Source organism: Polypterus senegalus, chromosome 3 (assembly GCF_016835505.1).
Source record: "Polypterus senegalus isolate Bchr_013 chromosome 3, ASM1683550v1, whole genome shotgun sequence".
In the NCBI taxonomy this organism is placed as follows: Eukaryota; Metazoa; Chordata; class Cladistia; order Polypteriformes; family Polypteridae; genus Polypterus; species Polypterus senegalus.
In genome coordinates this window covers 233,773,608-233,793,669 of record NC_053156.1, presented here as the reverse complement: position 1 = coordinate 233,793,669, position 20,062 = coordinate 233,773,608, and the positions used below count along the sequence as shown (strand labels likewise).

General features: G+C 41.0%; 1 protein-coding gene across 1 annotated transcript in view; it reads right to left on the bottom strand.

The window, feature by feature from the left end:
• The window catches only part of LOC120526879 (zinc transporter 10-like), a 102,208-nt gene that overhangs the window by 42,574 nt on the left and 39,572 nt on the right, over positions 1–20,062 (bottom strand). The gene's annotated exons all lie outside the window — the stretch shown is intronic.

The window sequence follows — 20,062 nt, the reverse complement described above, 5'->3', positions numbered from 1 at the left end:
GAGGCTGTGGGACCATTGAGAACTGGGAAGTATTGCATTCAGAACTCATGGATTAGAAGCAAGGTGGTAAAGGTAACAACAATTACAATATGACCTGACACAGAGGCACATGTTTGTCCACCATGGCTATGTAGGATGTTGAGGACATGAAAGTGGTGGTTCAGATAAACTTCCACATTGAACAACAATGGTGGACCTAGCAGACATAGGTGGCAGATATACAGTAAAAGACCACTGCATATAGGAGGTGGAAGTTTTAGAGAACACCAGGGTGTATTTGGCCCATTTGGTGCCCATAACAAAACTGAGAAACAAAAATGTGTACTCTTCTGCTCCACTACTCAGTTTGGTTCCATTTTATGGGTGTTTCATAAAGTACACAGTTTTTGAATTGCGTGGGATTTTTTTGCTTGAAGGTTGTCAGCACTGTTCTATTATCACTCCGATTAGAAGACCATTTGTTGTTTTTCCGTTTAATAGCCATGGAGTGGTTTAGTATCGAGCAACACATTCTTATTGTGAAAACTATTTACAAAAAAGGGGAGTGCTACGCAGAGACTGTCTGCAACCTTCGATCTTTGGATGTGACAATGCCCCTACCGCAACAACAGTTTCAAGGTTGGTACAGAAAATCGAAAAATCTGGGTCAGATGCAACCAGAAAATCGCTCGGTCAAAACCGTAATGTTCAAATGCAACAAAACATTGAGGTAGGACAGGACAGTGTGATTGTGAGTCCCGTGAAGTCGTTTGGCCCCTTCTTTTTTGAAGATGATGATGGATATTCAGTTACTGTAAATGGCAACCGTTATCAGGACATGATCACTAACTTTTTGTGACCTGCTCTGGAAGAAATGGAGGATGACGGAATTGATGAAATGTGGACGGGACTATCTGCCATGCATCCCGGGAGACAATCATCTTGCTTCATGAAAAATTTCCTGAGTGTCTGATCTCGCTTCATGCCGGCGGCCAACAATGGCCTCAGAGGTCATGTGACCTCACACCTTGTGACTTCTTTTTATGGGGATATGTGAAGTCACAAGTTTACGTGAACAAACCTCAAACGATTGCCAAACTGAAGAGGGAAATTCAACGGGTAATCGGCAGAATTGACAGAGACGTCTGCGAAAGAGTTATCATTAATTTCAATGATCGGGTAACTGCCTGCAGAGGTTATTTTTGGTAAAGGAAGTTCTTCCAGCTACTAAATTCAAGAGTTTCCGTGATTTTTCCAGCCTGGACAGTAATGAGAAGGCAAGCAAAATGACACCTTTTATCGGCTCACTGAACCGATTATAATATTCAAGCTTTTGAGGCTGCTGAGGTCCCTTCTTCAGGCAGATTGTAATCATGATTGCAAGATTACATGATCATTGATTACTACCTGCCTGAAGAAAGGGCCTCAGTTGCCTCGAAAGTTTGCATATTGTAATCGGTTCAGTTAGCTAATGAGATGTTTCATTTTGCTTGACTTCTCATTGCCTCCATAATTGCTAACACAGAACACTGGACTGGGACTGTTTAAACAGTCTGTTCTGTTTTGACAAGAAGTACAGCACAGTTGTTTACGTGTTATTAGTTTATGCCAATTGATTTTGCCTGTTAAATTTTAACTTTGTTGAAAATCAGACAATATTTTTATGAGTAATAATGCAGAAATCCAGGTATTTCCAAAGGCTTCACAAATTTGTTTTACAGCTCGGTATCAGTCAACTCATGGTAACCTCTGTATTTGTGTGGGGATTCACCTGTCAGGCAGATTCTGATATCATTGCTGATCACTGACATTCTTTTTCAGATGCATTTGCATAAATTGTGAAGCACCTATTGCCATTTTTGGCCACGTTCTGTAACTTTGCCTGCCTTTTTTATTAGCTTGATTCAGTTTACCTGTTGCAAACTTGTAAAAAAGCATTGGGCGTAGTGGAGTAGAAAAGTTGTGAAAGAGGGCAATTGTTATGTGTTTGTGTTTTTTATAGTATAATTTTTTAACAATGTCTTTTTTATAACTGTTTTTGTTTCTATACAGAGGAGTGTTTATGAGTTTATAACCCAATTTAAAAATGTCACATTCGATTTAAGTGAGCAAGTCTTAATGGCAACAGATTGGCCAAGCGATGGTGGTATTTCAAAGGCTATGTTGGATTCGGTTGATGGCATCAATTGATCGAGTGGCCAGGTTTCACCTCTACTATAACATCATATTGCCAACAGCTGTATATGCCAGTCAGATGTGGAGGACAACACAGAACATCATTTGACAAATCAATGCATTCCTTTAATGGCATCACCTACCGCAATCACATCACGAATGAGGAAATCCTGAGATGCAGCAACTAACTGAAACTATCAGACATCATTACTGTCAAGTGAATGTGTCTCACCGGCTATGTACTCTGGCTACCCGACCATCAGAATGCCAAAATGGCACTACACTAGAAGCCTAGAAATGAAATAAGGAAGAAAGGCTGTCTGCTCAAGACCTGACAAGCAACTTGCAAACAGGACCTCACAACCATTGACATCGATTTAGACGAGGCTGCAAAAGTCAAGTCAGACCGAATTCATTGGGGAAATCTTGCTCTCCAAAGCTCAGAATGGCACAGGTGAGATTAAGTTTAAGTGAGTCAGTCTAAGCCTTAATGGTTTTTCTCATTCGTCTCAGTTCTTTAAGATACTGAAAGTTTATTTTGGATGCCATATGTGTATTGCATATTACAAATACAGTGTATTGTATGTTACTCCCAAAAAAAAAACTTGATTACTTTCTTTAAACTTTACTGAAACATTATACCAATAGACGTGGAACAGAATTATAAAAGTATCAAGGAATTTATTCAAATATGTTTTATGTGTATATGTTTGCTTTGCATAATTATCTTTTTTCATCACTTCTGTACACCATTGCAGACACTGTTTGTTAACATTAAAGATCTCTTAACAGATAGAGGGCATGGTAAAAGTATTGGAATTAATGCTATAAACAAAAATAAGCTGTTTATAAATAAATTATTTGAATATTCTCAGGGGTGGCACAGTGGGTAGCGCTGCTGCCTTGCAGTTAGGAGACCCGGGTTCGCTTCCCAGGACCTCCCTGTGTGGAGTTTGCATGTTCTCCCCGTGTCTGTGTGAGTTTCCTCCCACAGTCTAAAGACATGCAAGTTAGGTGCATTGGCAAATTGGCCTAAATTGTCCTTAGTGTGTGTGTGCCCTCTGGTGAGCTGGCGCCCTGCCCTGGGTTTGTTTCCCCCAGTGACCCTGTAGTTAGGATATAGCGGGCTGGATAATTGATGGATGAATATTCTCTGATCCAGGTTCTAATCCAGTCTAGGGCAATGGGTGCCAGAAACTACACTGGCAGGAAACGATCCTGGACAAGGCACTAGTTCAGGGTAGAGACCACCCAATCTTCTTTTCCCTACTTTATTAGTTTGAAAAGAATACATAGCAATAAATGTACTGCAGAACAACTAAGCATACAACAAGTGAATACAGTATTTCATATCAAATTTAAATTTGGCCCTAATGCCATTCCCAGCCCTCCATGAGAATTATGAAATTGGATAATCATGATGAACTGGTGTCTCAAAGATTCTGAGACATCTGGAGAGTATAAGATAAATCAGATGGGTCAGTCAAAAAAAGGCTGGTGTACCAGCCCATAACAGTTTAATAAGTTATTGGGAAAAACTAAGAAAATAAAAGTACTCATGGGTGCAAAAAGAGCTTGCTACTGATTAAAGAAATGCTACTGTTAAGATGAAGCTGCATCTTCCTCAGATGCTGGTCCTCAAAAAATGCCCACTTCTGGTCGCTTTACGATCTTTACAATGTTGACACAAGAAGTGCAGGGCTTTGTGTGTCAAAACAGAAACTAAGTCAGTCAACCTCTTCTGAACTGCAGGAGAAAAAGGAGAAGATGCTGGTAACAGCACCACCTCACTACTTGGGGTGTTATTAACTTAAATTTGTGGAGCTGCATAGATGTCACCCTAGTGCATGTGGTTTAACAGAGGTCTGGCATGCTTAATTTAGGACAACTTTAAAAAACTCTTGCCAAATTCTAAGGGTGTATGATCTGTTCATTGAATTGAATATCTGATTTTCTCTCATTTTAAATAGAGCAGGGCATCCTTTTTCCACTGTGCTGTAAAGAGTGGACTGTAATTTATCCGTTTGAATAAGATGAGTGAGCGACCAATGTACCATAACATATCACAACAGATTTTTCACTGTGCAAAATTATTCTATCTGGTGGTAATATTCTAATTAAAGCTATAGGTGGATAAGGAGTAGTAGTGCTCCCAATACTGCCTGACGGCTAGGGCAGTCTTTTTCCCCAGTTTGGTCTGTGTGTGGATATCTGAAAACATCACTGTCAATTAGAATCTTGGCTTGGGCACATTCTACATAACCTAAATCAAGATTAGGTAGGTAGGTAGGTAGGTACGTACGAACGTACATAGGTACGTACGTACGTACTTTGGTACTTTATGAATCCCAAGGGGAAATTCACATAATCCAGCAGCAGTATACTGATACAACAAAACAATATTAAATTAAAAAGTAATAAAAATGCATGTTAAAACAGACAATAACTTTGAATAATGTTAGCAGTTACTCCTCGGGTGGAACTGAAGAGTCGCATAGTGTGGGGGAGGAACAATCTCCTCAGTCTGTCAGTGGAGCAAGACAGTGACAAAAGTCTGTCGCTGAAGCCGCTCCTCTGCCTGGAGATGATACTGTTCAGTGGATGCAGTGGATTCTCCATGATTGACAGGGGCCAGCTCAGCGCCCGTTGCTCTGCTACAGATGTTAAACTGTCTAGCTTTATTCCTAAATTAGAGCCTGCCCTCCTAACAAGTTTGTTCAGGCGTGAGGCGTCCTTCTTCTTTATGCTCCCTCCCCAGCACACCACCGCGTAGAAGAGGGCACTCACCACAACCGTCTGGTAGAACATCTGCAGCATCTTATTGCAGATGTTGAAGGACACCAACCTTCTAAGGAAGTATAGTCGGCTCTGACCTTTCTTACATAGAGCATCAGTATTGGCAGTTCAGTCCAATTTGTCATCCAGCTGCACTCCCAGTTATTTATAGGTCTGTACCCTCTGCACACAGTCACCTCTGATGATCACGGGGTCCATGAGGGGCCTGGGCCTCCTAAAATCCACCACCAGCTCCTTGGTCTTGCTGGTGTTCAGGTGTAAGTGGTTTGAGTCACACCATTTAACAAAGTCTTTGATTAGCTTCCTGTACTCCTCCTCCTGCCCACTCCTGATGCAGCCCACGATAGAAGTGTCATCAACGAACTTTTGCACGTGGCCATTGTATTGGAAGTCTGATGCATATAGGCTGAACAGGACCGGAGAAAGTACAGTCCCCTGCGGTGCTCCTGTGTTGCTGACCACAATGTCAGACCTGCAGTTCCCAAGACGCACATACTGAGGTCTGTCTGTAAGATAGTCCACGATCCATGCCACCAGGTGTGAGTCTACTCTCATCTCAGTCAGCTTATCCCTAAGGAGCAGAGGTTGGATGGTGTTGAAGGCGCTAGAGAAGTCCAAAACATAATTCTTACAGCACCACTGCCTCTGTCCAGGTGGGAGAGGGATTGGTGTAGCATGTAGATGATGGCATCCTCCGCTCCCACCTTCTCCTGGTATGCGAACTGCAGAGGGTCGAGAGCATGTGGCCTCAGGTGGTGAAGCAGCAGCCGCTCCATGGTCTTCATCACATGTGATGTCAGAGCAACAGGCCGGAAGTCAATCAGCTCACTAGGATGTGATACCTTTGGGACTGGGGTGATACAAGATGTTTTCCAAAGCCTCAGGACTCTCCCCTGTTCCAGGCTCAGGTTGCACATGCGCTGTAGAGGACTCCCCAGTTCCAATGCACAGGCCTTCAGCAGTCATGGTGGTACACCATCTGGGCCCGCTGCTTTGCTGGCACGAAGTCTCCTCAGCTCTCTGCTCACCTATGCTGCTGTAATTGTGGGTGGGGATGTCTCGCCTATGCTGGTATCAGCAGAAGGATGGTTGGAGGATGCAGTACTCCAAGGTGAGAGTGAGTTAGGGTGGTCAAACCTGTTACTGAAGTTGTTCATTTGGTTTGCTCTCTCCACGTCTCTCTCGATGGTGGCACCCTGCTTCGAGCTGCAGCCAGTGATGATCTTCATCCCATCCCACACTTCCTTCATGCTGTTATTCTGCAACTTCTGCTCCAGCTTTCTCCTGTACTGCTCCTTCGCCGCCCTGAGCTAGACTTTGTGTTCCTTCTGCACGCGCTTGAGCTCATGCTGATCACCGCCTTTAAAAGCCCTTTTCTTCTGGTTCAAAAGGCCCTTGATGTCACTTGTAATCCATGGCTTGTTGTTAGCATAGCAGCATACTGTTCTTACTGGAACTACAATGTCCATACAGAAGTTGATGTAATCATTTGTGCAGTCAACAGCCTCTTCAATGTTCTCACTATGTGACCCCTGTAGCATATCCCAGTCTGTAGTTCCAAAGCAGTCTCTCAGAGCCTGCTCTGCCTCAGGGGACCACTTCCTGAATGAGTGTGTGGTTGTAGGTAGCTCCCTCACTCTTGGTTTGTAGTGAGGCTGAAGCAGAACCAGGTTATGATCTGCTTTCCCAAGCACAGGCAGCGGGGTGGCACTGTATGCGTCTTTAATGTTTGCATACAGTAGGTCAATGGTCCTATTTCCCCAGTTGTTACAGTCCACATACTGGGAGAAGGCAGGTAATGTTTTATCCAACGTTACATGGTTAAAGTCTCCAGCTATTAGCACAAGGCAAGCACCTCAGGGTGCTGCGTTTGTAACTTAGCAACTGCGGAATGGATGATGTCACCTGCTATATGGAATGTAAACAATAACAACAATAAGATGTCCAAACTCTCTTGGCAAGTAATAGGGATGCAGACTTACGGCCAACAGTTTGATGTCCCTGCAGCAAGTGAAGATTTTAATGTTTATATGTCCAGAGTTGCATTTCTTGTTGTGATGATGGATGTATTGCGCCAATTTCTAATTTCCATTCTTTATCTGATGTTTTGATTGGGAAATCCCTTTCCCACTGCTGCCTCAAGTTATCAACGGTGGAAAAGAGTAGTAGAGAGCAGAAATACTGCTTCTAACTTCATTATTGAAAGACAGTATAGTAACTATCACCAATATTGAAGGAAGATTAAGGAAGCCTGGTAAGGATCTTTAACAAAATTTCTGACTTGCATATAACAAAATAGAGGGGTCACTGAAGCATTAAATTTGAGATGTAGATGTTCAAATGATACAAGTGTATTATCAACATAGAAATCTCTAAAGGTCCCAGTGGCAAGTTTTAAAAACTTCCTAACTTAAGGATGAATATAAGAGCTGACTTTCCTGAATGGACACAAACAACAAAATCATCTTGGACCTAGTGCATGTGCTAAATGGATACCATATTCTGAATAGATGTTAATAACGGGATTGCTGCTTGATTGATCGTAGTTTGTAGTAGTAGTTGCACAAAGTGAAGCATATAAAGAGGAGTTGGAAGAGTATTTACTTACAACTTTAAAAGAGCCGTTACAGCTTCATTTCTTCTTGCTTCCCTCCAAAGTCTAAGAATACTTCCAACGTACCAAATATACTTGGTAATGATTAATATGGATTGGTAATAAAAAGAATTTAAAGAGATTACTTTGGTGCTAATTGTTATTTTTATTGCTCTTCATATCCTTGTATGACTTGTTTTTTTTTTTTTCTTGACACTTTTATGGCATTTGCTTTTTTTTTCCCCAGCATCTTTGATGTTTGCCTGTATATTTTCTCATATGGGTCAAAGCTTCCAAGTTGTCCAAATTGCAAAAAGTACTACTGTCATCTTTAGTCCAGTGCAAATGTTATTCCATTTTGTGCAAAAAAGAAGTGATGTGTAAAATAAAAACTGATCCAAATAACTGAATTAGTTATATGAAAATAATGCCTAGAAGACAATGCTACCTCTATAGTCTTTTCATCTGCATGACAATACAAGAGGAAATCAAATAGTCACCAGCATGTCACGGCGGCAATGTGGCGAAGTGGTAGCGCTGCTGCCTCACAGTTATGAGACCTAGGTTTGCTTCTCAGGTCCTCCCTGCATGGAGTTTGCATGTTCTCCCCGTGTTTGCATGGGGTTACTCTGGTTTCCTCCCACAGTCCAAAGACATGTAGGTTAGGCGCATTAGTGATCCTAAAGTGTCCCTAGTGTGTGAATGTGTGTGTGTGCCATGTGGTGGGCTGGCACCCTGCCCAGGGATTTGTTGCTGCCTTGCGCCCTGTGTTGGCTGGGATTGGCATGGATTTATCCCCATGACCCAGTGTTAGGATATAATGGGTTGGATAATGACTGACCATCATGTCACTCATTACAGAGATTCCTGTCACTCCATATTCTTCATACTGTATGGAGATAAAACTAACCAAGCTGTGCAATTTCAGAGGAGTTTCATTTTGAAAAATGGTAGAGGATGAAACATATCAGTCTGAACCTGGTTCTATTTGGTCACTGGAATCACCGGAAGGCCAGTATTAGTCTGCTTTATACTAAGTATCAATCCATTTTCTAAAAGATTTTATTCTGTCAGAAAACTGATGGCAACATTCACTACTGGAATGATATCAGAAACCATTTTCTTCAGGAAGGCTATTTATTACAAGGTATTCTCACTCTTAACAGCCAGTTTAGATCTGTCAGTCAGCCTAACCTGATTATTTTGGGATGGCCAGAAAACCTCACAGACAGTTGAAAACGTGACAGTTCCACATAGACAATGATACGTGCCAAGGCTGGAAGTGTTGTATCTGGAGCTGAGCTAACCACTGTGCCACTATGACACCTGGAAAAATGGATCTATTTCCTGAACACACCTTTATCCAGTTTTAAAGTTTGAGGATCTAGAGCCTATTCATATAACACTGGCAACAAGTAAAATGTGTATTGAAAATGATGCCCATCACAATGCCAGCTTCTGCTCCTTAACCACCTTTGACGTTACCATGTACTTTGAAAACACCAGCCTTCTGAATTAGATGGGTTCCATTCCTACCCAACACCACCTCATAAAAAACAAACAGACTCAAAGGAAAAATCTATTCTTTCAGCATCTACTGCATTACAGCAAAACAAAAAATGGAAGTGTCGTAAATACAATACACATTTCTGTCTGCACACCCAAACATCAAAAAACTCAGAGTAAACTTGCAAGTTCCTCAGCACTTCGAACAAACCTCTTATCTTACAAATTTAGTCTACTGTAAAGCAAAACCAATCTTAAACCCAACCCAAATAACAACTGAAATTCTTGTGTCCAACCAACATGCAGCACTTCGCATTCTCTGGCACCATAAGCAATAAGAATTTGGTAAACAGAGTACATCCATCCATCCATTTTCCAACCCGCTGAATCCGAATACAGGGTCACGGGGGTCTGCTGGAGTCAATCCCAGCCAACACAGAGCACAAGGCAGGAACCAATCCTGGGCAGGGTGCCAACCCACTACAGAGTACATAATATTGCTAAATCAAAAAATGGAAACACATGGCAAATCACGCAAACACCTCCAGAAAAGGCTAAGCCTCAAAAGTCTTTCCTAGTGAAGGACAAAGAAACATTGTATTCCCCAAGCAGGCTAACTAAGGCCCGTTTAGATGTGTTTACAAGTGGGAATGTTCTGTTTTATGTATTCATGTTAAAAGTTGACCACTAGGTGTCACTGTGAAGACGTAACTAAACACAATTTGAACTGCAGAGAACTGATTTAAATTCTGAATATTTTACATAAGTATCCTTGTCAACCAACACAAATCTATTCATTATGAGGATCTGGTCTTCCATATTTTTCATAGTGGCTAGGCTGGTCTGCACAGATCTCACATGCAGTACATGCTGCCCTCACACATTTACCAGCAGGTACTATTTAACTTTGAATACTTTAATTGAAATCACAACACAATATAAATAAAAGAGGCACACTTGTAGCTTTATCTTCTTGCATACATCAAATTCTATGTTTGATAAGTGGGTCTCTTTCAGTTATTGGTGCACAGGAAACACTCAAGAATTAGTTTAGCTTTAGGCACACCTTAGCTGTTTTCACTTTTCTAAGAATTATGACAGAAAACATGATGCACATTGATTTCATTGAGTGCTCATGACAGATCTCTTGGCAGACCACCTGCCTTAAATAAAATAAATGTAGAATGGAACCACTGCAAGAAAGCAGAACTCATCTCAATTAAAACCAATCCAGTTTAAAGTAACCAGGTATTTTTTAGCACCCGAAATGACAATACAATTATACTTTTGTCTGCCATGTTGAGCGCTGTTGTCTTTTTTTGTTACTTTTTTTTTTTTCAAAATTCACATGAAAAAAGCTTTTCTGTAATTTCCATAATGACTCTTGTGTCATTTGTTTCTGCTTTTAGTTGACTGGTTAGAAACATACTTTCAAACTCCTCCTGATATGTGTCCATGCATCAGTTACTTTATTTATGTTGTCACACATGCATGTTGGTGGATCACCTTATCAAATCAGACTAAGTATGTGAACCACTCCGGGATAAGAAGGGGTGCTGTTGTTAACAGTCTTGTCTCTCCTCTTTGTGGCTCCAATAATGCCTCATGAAGGTGACTGGCTACATAAGAAGGAGGTGTCTCATTCTTGACCTGAGCATTACGGATTACCACAGACAGACACTTTTTAAACAGCCATTTCAGACTAACGTTCCTTTTTGCTTTTCTTTTGTTTCTTACACCATCAAGCGCTTATTTATTTGGGTTTTGTTGTTTGCAATTAAATGCAGTAGCCGGGTTAGCACCCCAGCTATTCATTGGACTCTGCTAGTCACTCAAGTTCCACTATGTATTAGAACATTAGAACAATCTAGATGAGAACAGGATATTCAGCCCAGCAAAGCTTGTCAGTCCTATGCACTTGATTCTTCTAAAAAAACATCAAGTCTAATTTTGAAAGTCCCTAAAGTCTTACTGTCTACCACACTACTTGGTAGCTTGTTCCAAGTGTCTATGGTTCTTTGTATAAAGAAAACTTCTTAATGTTTGTGCGAAATTTACGTTTAACAAGTTTCCATCTGTGTCCCCATGTTCTCAATGAATGCATTGTAATATAACTGTCTCGATCCACTGTACTAATTCCCTTCATAATGGTAAACACGTTAATCATGTCGCCTCTTATTCTTCTTTTGCTTAAACTGAAAAGGCTCTTTTAATCTTTCTTCATAATGTATCTCCTGTAGCCCTGGAATCAGCCAAGTCGCTCTTCTCTGGATCTTTTCTAGTGCTGCTGTGTCCTTTTTGTAGGCTGGAGACCAAAACTGCACCCAGTACTCAAGATGAGGCCTCACCAGTGCTGTACAAAGGTTGAGCATAACCTCCTTGGACTTGTACTCCACACATCGTGCTATATAACCAAACATTCTGTTTGCCTTCTTAAAGGCTTCTGAACACTGTAGGGAAGTCGATAGCTTAGAGTCAACTACGACTCCTAAATGCTTCTCATAAGGCGTACTCTCGATTTTCTGACCACCCATTGTGTATTCAAACCTAACATGTTTAGTTCCTATGTGTAATACTTTACATTTACTGACATTAAATTTCATCTACCACAAATCTGCCCAAGCCTGTATGCGGTCCAAGTCCTTCTGTAATGATTTAATGGATATCAAATTATCTGCCAATCCATCTATTTTGGTATCATCTGCAAACTTAACCAGCTTGTTACTTATATTTTTATCTAAATTATTTACAGTATATATATATTAAAAATAGCAGCGGCACAAGCACTGACCCCTGTGGAACACCACTCTTAACAGCAGCCAATTCTAATAAGGTTCCTCGCACCATCACCCTCTGCTTCCTATGTCTGAGCCAATTCTGCACCCATCTAAAATATCACCCTGAACTTCCACTTCCTTTAGTTTGATGCCAAACCTCTCATGTGGCACCTTATCAAATGCTCTCTGAAAGTCAAGACTCTGTAGATAATATCTTATGCTCCACTTTGATCATATCCTTTTGTTGCTTCCTCATAGAATTCCAGCATGTTAGTAAAACATGACCTTCCTCTTCTGAACCCATGCTGACTGTTCAGAATAACTTCTGTCCTTGCCATGTGCTACTCAATCTTATCCTTAATAATTCCTTCCATTAATTTTCCTGTGATGCGTGTTAAGCTTACTGGCCTATAGTTGTTTGAATCTGCCCATTCACCCTTTTTATATAACAGGATAATATTTGCCATTTTCCAATCCTTTGGAATCTCCCCAGTGAGCAGTGACTTCCTAAAAATACTGTATGTGTCAAGGATTTATATACACTACTCACAAAAATTAAAGGAACACTTTTTTTTATTGGGCCTGGCATGAAATCAATTAAACCTGTCTGATAATTTTCTGGTTGGTTAAGCAGCTGAGGTCATTGTTAATCACTTTCAGCTGTATTGGTGTTCATGGACTTAACGACAGGTGCACTAAAGTGGCAACAATTAGAAAACCCTCAAAACAGGACTGGTTTTACATGTGGAGGTCATTTCAAGTTTCTCCCTCTTGATCTTTTTTGGCTGGTTTTCCACTCGTGCTAGTTTTGGCTTGAGTAATTATCTCTACTGGCAGTATGAGGCGATTCCTTAACCCTACAGAAGTTGCACAGGTTGTCCAACTTCTCCAGGATGGCACATCCACACGTGCTGCAGCAAGAAGGTTTAATGTGTCTCCCAGCACAATCTCCAGAACATGGAGGAGATTTCAGGAGACTGGCTGTTATTCTCGGAGAGCTGGACAGGGCCGTAGAAGGTCCTCAACCCATCAGCAGGACCGATACCTGCTCCTTTGTGCAAGGCGGAACAGGCTGAGCACTGCTCGTGCCCTACAGAATGACCACCAGAGGGCCACTGGTGTGAATGTCTCTACCCAAACAATCAGGAACAGACTTCATGAAGATGGCCTGAGGGCCCGACGTCCTGTAGTGGGCCCTGTGCTCACTGCCCAGCACCGTGGAGCTCGACTGGCATTTGCTCAAGAACACCAGAATTGGCAAGTCCGCCACTGGCGCCCTGTACTTTTACAGACGAGAGCAGGTTCACCCTGAGCAGCTGTAATAGACGTGAAAGAGTCTGGAGAAGACAAGGAGAACGATATGCTGCCTGCAACGTCGTTCAACATGACAGGTTTGGTGGTGGGTCAGTGATGGTCTGGGGAGGCATATCCATGGAGGGACGCACAGACATCTACTACGTAGGAAATGGTGCTCTGACTGCCATAAGGTATCGAGATGAAATCCTTGGACCCATTGTCAGACCCTACGCTGGTGCAGTAGGTCCTGGTTTCCTCCTAATGCACGACAATGCCCGGCCTCATGTGGCAAGAGTATGCAGGCAGTACCTGGAGGATGAAGGAATTGAAACAATTGAATGGCCTTCACGATCTCCTGACTTAAACCCAATAGAACATCTGTGGGACATTATGTTTGGTCCATTAGGCGCCGCCAGGTTGCTCCTCAGACTGTACAACAGCTCAGGGATGCCCTCATACAGATCTGGGAGGAAATGCCACAAGACACCATCCGTCGTCTCATTAGGAGCATGCCCGACGTTGTCAAGCATGCATACAAGCTCGTGGGGGCCACACAAGATACTGAAAAGCATTTTGAGTAGCAGAAATTAAGTTTTTGAAAAAATGGACTAGCCTGCCACATCTTCATTTCACTCTGATTTTAGGGTGTCTACACAATTGAGCCCTCTGTAGGCAGAAAACTTTTATTTCCATTAAAAGACTTGGCATCCTTTTGTTCCTAAGACATTGCCCTATTTGTATAGATATCCAACTTCATATTGAGATCTGATGTATCTAATGTGTTTCTTTAAAGTGTTCCTTTAATTTTTGTGAGCAGTGTATGTACTCACTAACCTCCTTAAGAACTTGAGGGTAAATATTATCTGGTCCTGGTAATTTGTTTGATTTCAGCTTATTAAATCTGAACAGCACTTCTCCCTCTACAATTTCCAAATCCTTCAGTGCGTCCTTAGTAGACCCACTTACCGCTTGGAAGTTATCCACTTGCTCACTTGTGAAGACCTCAGAAAAATGCAAGTTTAGAGCATCCGCTATCTCACTGCATCCATTAATTTCCCTTTATTTCTGATGCACTTCACCTCCTCCTTGACTGTTCTTTTACTACTAAAATAGACAAAGAATTTCTTACAGTCGTCCTTTGCCTTGTCTGCATTCAATATCAGAAATGTTCAAATTGTAAGAGTATTTTTAATCATTTAAGGAATCTATGCATTTTAGTTTTAGACACATATGACCAACATGTCTCAAACCTTCGACCATTTCATTGAACATCCAACACGCTAACCACTTGACCAATACTGCATAATTTTCATATATATGTGTGTTGGCTTAAAGCATTATATATATGTATAATCGCTAAAAGTATAATACAAGGAAATTTAAATTTGACATAATTAACATACAGATCCTGGGTTCAAACTGTTGAAGTATTGCATTGTCACCAGAGATCAGAATTTATCCAAAGTTGGAAGGAAATTAGTCTGGTAAAAGTGGGTAAAAAATTAATTGCAAAATTTGACCCAGAGAAGCAGAGAGGACAAGTTGAATTAAATTTGTGTAATAATAATAATAATAATAATAATAATAATAATAATAATAATAATAATAATAATAATAGTAAAGACTGGACTAGTGTGAACAAAAGGCGAAACAACAATGAAGATGCTATGTTTTTAAAAGACAACAAACTTGTAGTAGTGTGGACATAGACTTTAATAGTAAACACTATGCAAAACATTACCTTATCTTCACCCAATTTATTGTCTGAGCCACATGGAAATTGCCAAAGACAACAGTAGTCTCTTCAGTAGTCTTCTGCTAAATATACTGTACAGGAACAGGAATCCAATGGGTGAGAGAATCCATTCATTTGTCCTTTTAATAAACAGAACAGAAAGTGAAGCTACTTACTCCTTCTTGCTCATCCTAAGGACTACACTACCATTTTAAACGAGGTGCAGTTTATGATTCATAGGTAAGCACTTAAAAAGTTCCACTTCTTTGTGGCTCACATCCCAAAGGTCTTCCAGTTTGTTACTACTAAGGTCTAAAATCTGACAGCATTCTTTTCAAAACTAAATTCTTCCATAATCTTAGGTCGCTGGCTTCATCCCACATCATTTTTTTTTTTTGCTATTAAAAGTAGCTTCAACTGGAACACAGCATAACCCATTATTAAATAAAGCAGCCAGTATGCTAAACCTTGGTTTTTTATCAAGTGTATATAGAGAATACACCAGTACTACTGATGGGTTAAAGTAAGTTATCTTCTTGTGCTTGAACAACATATCAAATGAGGACTATTCACATCAAGACTCTTACAGGAAAAAAGTATTTATTGAATAGGGATTCATTTAATGATGGTGCAGTGGTTATCAGTGTTGATGTAGATCTTCAGAGTCCTGGGTTTGAATCCAGTGGACACTGTTCCTGACAGGCTTGGGGGGTATTTTCTGTACGTCACTTAAATCATCCGAGATCAGATGCCTCATCTTGGATGAGTTAATGCCAGTGAAACTCATCCGGGATAAGTTGGCTTTTCAAACGCAGCCGTGTTGTAGATTAGTCTAGCTGGATCTAATCATCCTAGATGAATGCGCACACCCGCGCTGAGTGAAAAGCCCATATATATCGAGTCTAGAAAACATGAACAGCAAGTCTTTGATAGGCTGCAACAAAATGACGAAAGAACGGGCGCATTTTTTCACACAAGCGGAGCAGGACCTTTTACTTGAAGGATATGAAGAATTTCAAGATTTAATATGCACAAGGGGTAACACTGCAAAAGCAGCCCAAACCAGAAAAGACGGCTGGCAAAAAGTGGCGACAAATTAAATGCTAAGTAGTGTGCATTGTACTTACTGAATGCAGCGTTTCATTTCCTATGTGTCAGATTAACTATTTAATATATTATAATTCCAGATCAAATGTGAGCACAAGGAGAACATGGGAGCAGGTTAAAGCGAAGTACAAGAAAAACTGGTAAATACTGGTATATAACTATTTAAAGAATTGTTGACATGAAGAATCATATATAATGTAAAAAACATTCATTTTAAAGCTAATAAGAAGGCTGACAAGCAAAAAACAGGTGGAGGTCCACGCGATCTAGACTTAACCCCTGCAGAAGAGTTAGCTCTCCAGCAAAATGCTCATCGCCCTGTTTCTGAGGGCATTCCAGGGGGAAGCTCCTCCTCAGAACCAGTGGCAGGATGCAGTGGTCCCTTCATTTCAGGTAAAGGATGGTCATTGCATATATTTGTCCTCAATGTGTGCCATAGGTATGTTCCATATAGCCCTCTTTTTTTGTTGGGTCAGTTGCAGGGAATGTCATATCCCTAGAACCTGTGTCTGACCAACAAGATATTGACAAAGTTCAAATATTTGATGAAGACACTGTGTCCGATTATTTATCAGGAGGAGAGGTACATTTTCCAAATAATGTTTGGTCAAACTCCACTCTGATCAGTCCCATGTGCCCCAATCACATTTGGAAATCCTGGGTAATGAGAATGTTAGGCTGGTTGTGAGACTCTTTATGGAACTGTGGGTGTTTTTGCCTGTGTACCTGCAATGGCATGAAATGCCTCTTTTATTGTCTGACATGCAGGTGTCCAGGAAACACTATGAAAACCCGAAGGAAATATTTCAGAACCAAACAGACTTTATGAATTGCCTGGCAAACTGTACTTTTAGATAGATTTTCTGCATCGTCTACGGTATATAACAAAGTGCCGCTTGCAAAAAACCTCAAAACAATGCATACTGTCTGTGTGGTTGTGAGAGCCTGACTTTGCCTAGTTTGACTTCGAATATAAGGTGCTAATAAATCTTTGAGGTACAATATTCCCCCTCGGCTAAAGCAGTATCTTTCGAAATGAATTTCCTACGGGAGCAATAAAGGATCTTGCCGATCACACAAAACCCTCTCTATAATTTGCGCACCGATATCAATTGGTTGCTCATTCATGAATGGTGAAGCCATGACTGAATGAATTGCATGTACAGAAACTGAATAAGTGGGTGAGCTAATCCTTGTTTACATGCTATGACAACACGTCCATCAAGAGTTTCAAAAAGCCGACAGATCCAGGATCATGCCAAATCGTCAACAATTACATCCTGCTAAACGAATAATCCACGTATGAAAAATACCCCCCTGTTCTCTCTGTGTCCTTGTATGTTTTTCTCCACTTGTTCCTTTTTTGGATGCTTGCATCCCAAAAGCAGACATGCTAGGTTATTTTTCAACCTTTATTAAGTAACTTACTGAGGGCCGCACAGTGAGTTGGAAGCAGCAATTGAGCCAACAAACTTTTGGTTTAAAGTCCAATGCTCTAATTGGCAGGCCACACATATACTGGCTTGCTTGGCACACATCTGGGTATGTTGGCTGTGGGCACAAATGGTGATTATAATCCAGCCACCTCATATACTGTATAATAAAATTTAACACCATTTGTTAAATCAGATATCAAATATTGCAGCATGACGACACATCAGTTAGCACTAAAGCCTCACAGCTCCATGAAACTGGGTTCCCTTTTCTGTGTTATGTTTGTATTCACCCCCCTGTTTATGCTTAGTTTTTTCAGCAGGTAATTTGACTTTTCTCCCTATCCCAAATATAGTTTTAAATGAAACTATTAACATTGTTATATTTGTAAAATTATTATTAGAACATCTAGGACAGGGGTAGGCAGCGTCAGGCCTGGAGGGCCACAGTGGCTGCAGGTTTTCATTCCAGCACAACTGTTTAATTGCCAATCTTAGACTTTATTTAATTTTACGGCTTGTCAGCGTGCAATGGTAAGTTTTTATTATCATAGATTTTCTTCCTTGCCAAGGATATCATCTAAATGATTTGAATCCTAAAACAGAAATGTTTCAGTTTGTCACATTTTTCTGTTAAGTGTTTTACTAAACAAATAGTGCATGATGAATTCACACAGGTGTAAGTGAAACAATTTAGATGGAGAACTGCTGGCTCCTTTGTCATTTTCATCTTATTACTAATTAGGAACTATTAAAAACAATAAATGCAGCTGTTTAAAACTGAAATAAGCAATTAAGAGTGGGGGAGCCTAAGAAGCAACACCACTAAAATGAAGCATCAATATGTCACTTGAGCAATAAGTGCTTCATCAGCAATAATTGGCCTCTCATTAAGAAACTGGTTTGGAAGAAAAATTTGCAGCCACTGTGGCACTCCAGGCCCAATACTGCCTACTCCTGATCTAGGATCTCCTTTGCCCAGCAAGGACAATCAGTGCCTCCTGCTGTGACACAACTAGTGCCAAGCATATTGGAACCAGGTTATGATTGGTATATGACTGTTGACATTGATAAAAGGCTAACATTTTCATCACAGACAGCCACTCCAACCCTTAGACTGGACATACTCATGTGGTCCAGCAGTCTGAAGGCTGTACTGATCTTAGAGTTGACCTGAGACAATGTAGTCTGTAAGGAGCATGAACAGAAACATCTAAGATATTCTGATTTGGCCACAGATGGTATGTAGCAGAAAATGAAAGGTGCAGATTCTTCCAGTAGAGGGATGGATACAGAGAATTTATGGCTACTTCCATGGTCAGACTGTTAACAGAGCTGCAAGTGCGAGGCCAGGACCAGTGGCAAGCAATAAAACAGCCAAACAGATACTGGTCATGGATGAAGAGGACTGATGGCAGCTGCAGCCTAAAATGATCTATGGGTGCTCAGTTGTGGAAGAGGGTGCACCTGAGATGCCAGGGTGCACTGTTGAGTCCTCTATATGCACTGGGCTTAAATCAATGAAACATCTAAGAAGGGGTGCCTCACCTGATGACCAGTTGGAACTTTAATATACAGATATTGTGAGTGAATATGGCTGTGGGAGTGTGCCCTGCAGTGCTAGTTCAGTTTTCCTTTGTGCCCAGCGCTGTCTAATATGACCTAGAATTGAATGCAGCAAGTCCATGAACAAAATGGATGAATAGAAATATTAAATTTATCTATACAGTTTTCATTTTAAAGAGATTTGATTGCCAAAGAAAACATAAGCTGTTTTAAATAATCAGTTGCAAATATTTTCTCCTGTTGCTATGATTGTTTTAATGACTTTGACATATTCAGGATCTGGAAGTGAAGTGTAATTATTTCCTTTGAAGAAATGACATAGTTTCTTACAAAAAAACTGCAAGTGAAGGTGAACAGTAATACTTCTGATTAAGGCTGTTGTCAACAAAACAACTGAATACATGACCAGTCATGATACTCCGAAAACCAGCACAAGCCATGTTTCATCAGGTACCACTAACAGGCTTTGAAATTGTGAGAGTGGCTAACTAACCCAGCTTATCTTTCGGACGAAGTTGTAAATGAGTTTCAACTCTTATCAAACATTGAGGCTTGTGCCGCCCATGTGTCACCAGGAAGTCACAGAAGCTCACCTGAAGGAGGGTAGGGACACCTTTGTCACGTATATTAAAACGAGCGTCTGGCTCCGATCGCGCAGCACAGACCTGTTCCTACGGAGGTCAGTAGATTTGCTCACTGCTGTTTTATTGCTGGCGCTCGCAGGGCAACTGATGTAGCTGCGAACATTTCATTCACCAAACGTCCAGCCAGAACTCGCAGTCTTTGGCAACGTATTGGAGGTCCAAGCTGCCCATTGTCACCATTTCGGGTTCTTTAATAACACACTGATCACTTACCATATCGTAAAACAGTCCCAGGGGCCGGCATCACGAGACGGCATCTCAGTTCACAGTCAAGTGCCTAAAGTTCACATCCCTCCATCTGAAGAAACCGCCAGTCGCGCCGCTAGTTGAGGAGGACCCTGGACCACCTCAGATATTAAAGGTATCCTAGGCATCATTGTCAGCACACTTCAGTGTACTCTTTTGGTCACTTTCTTTGGTTAAAATTGGAGTCACTTGATTTGGAAAGCGGCGTC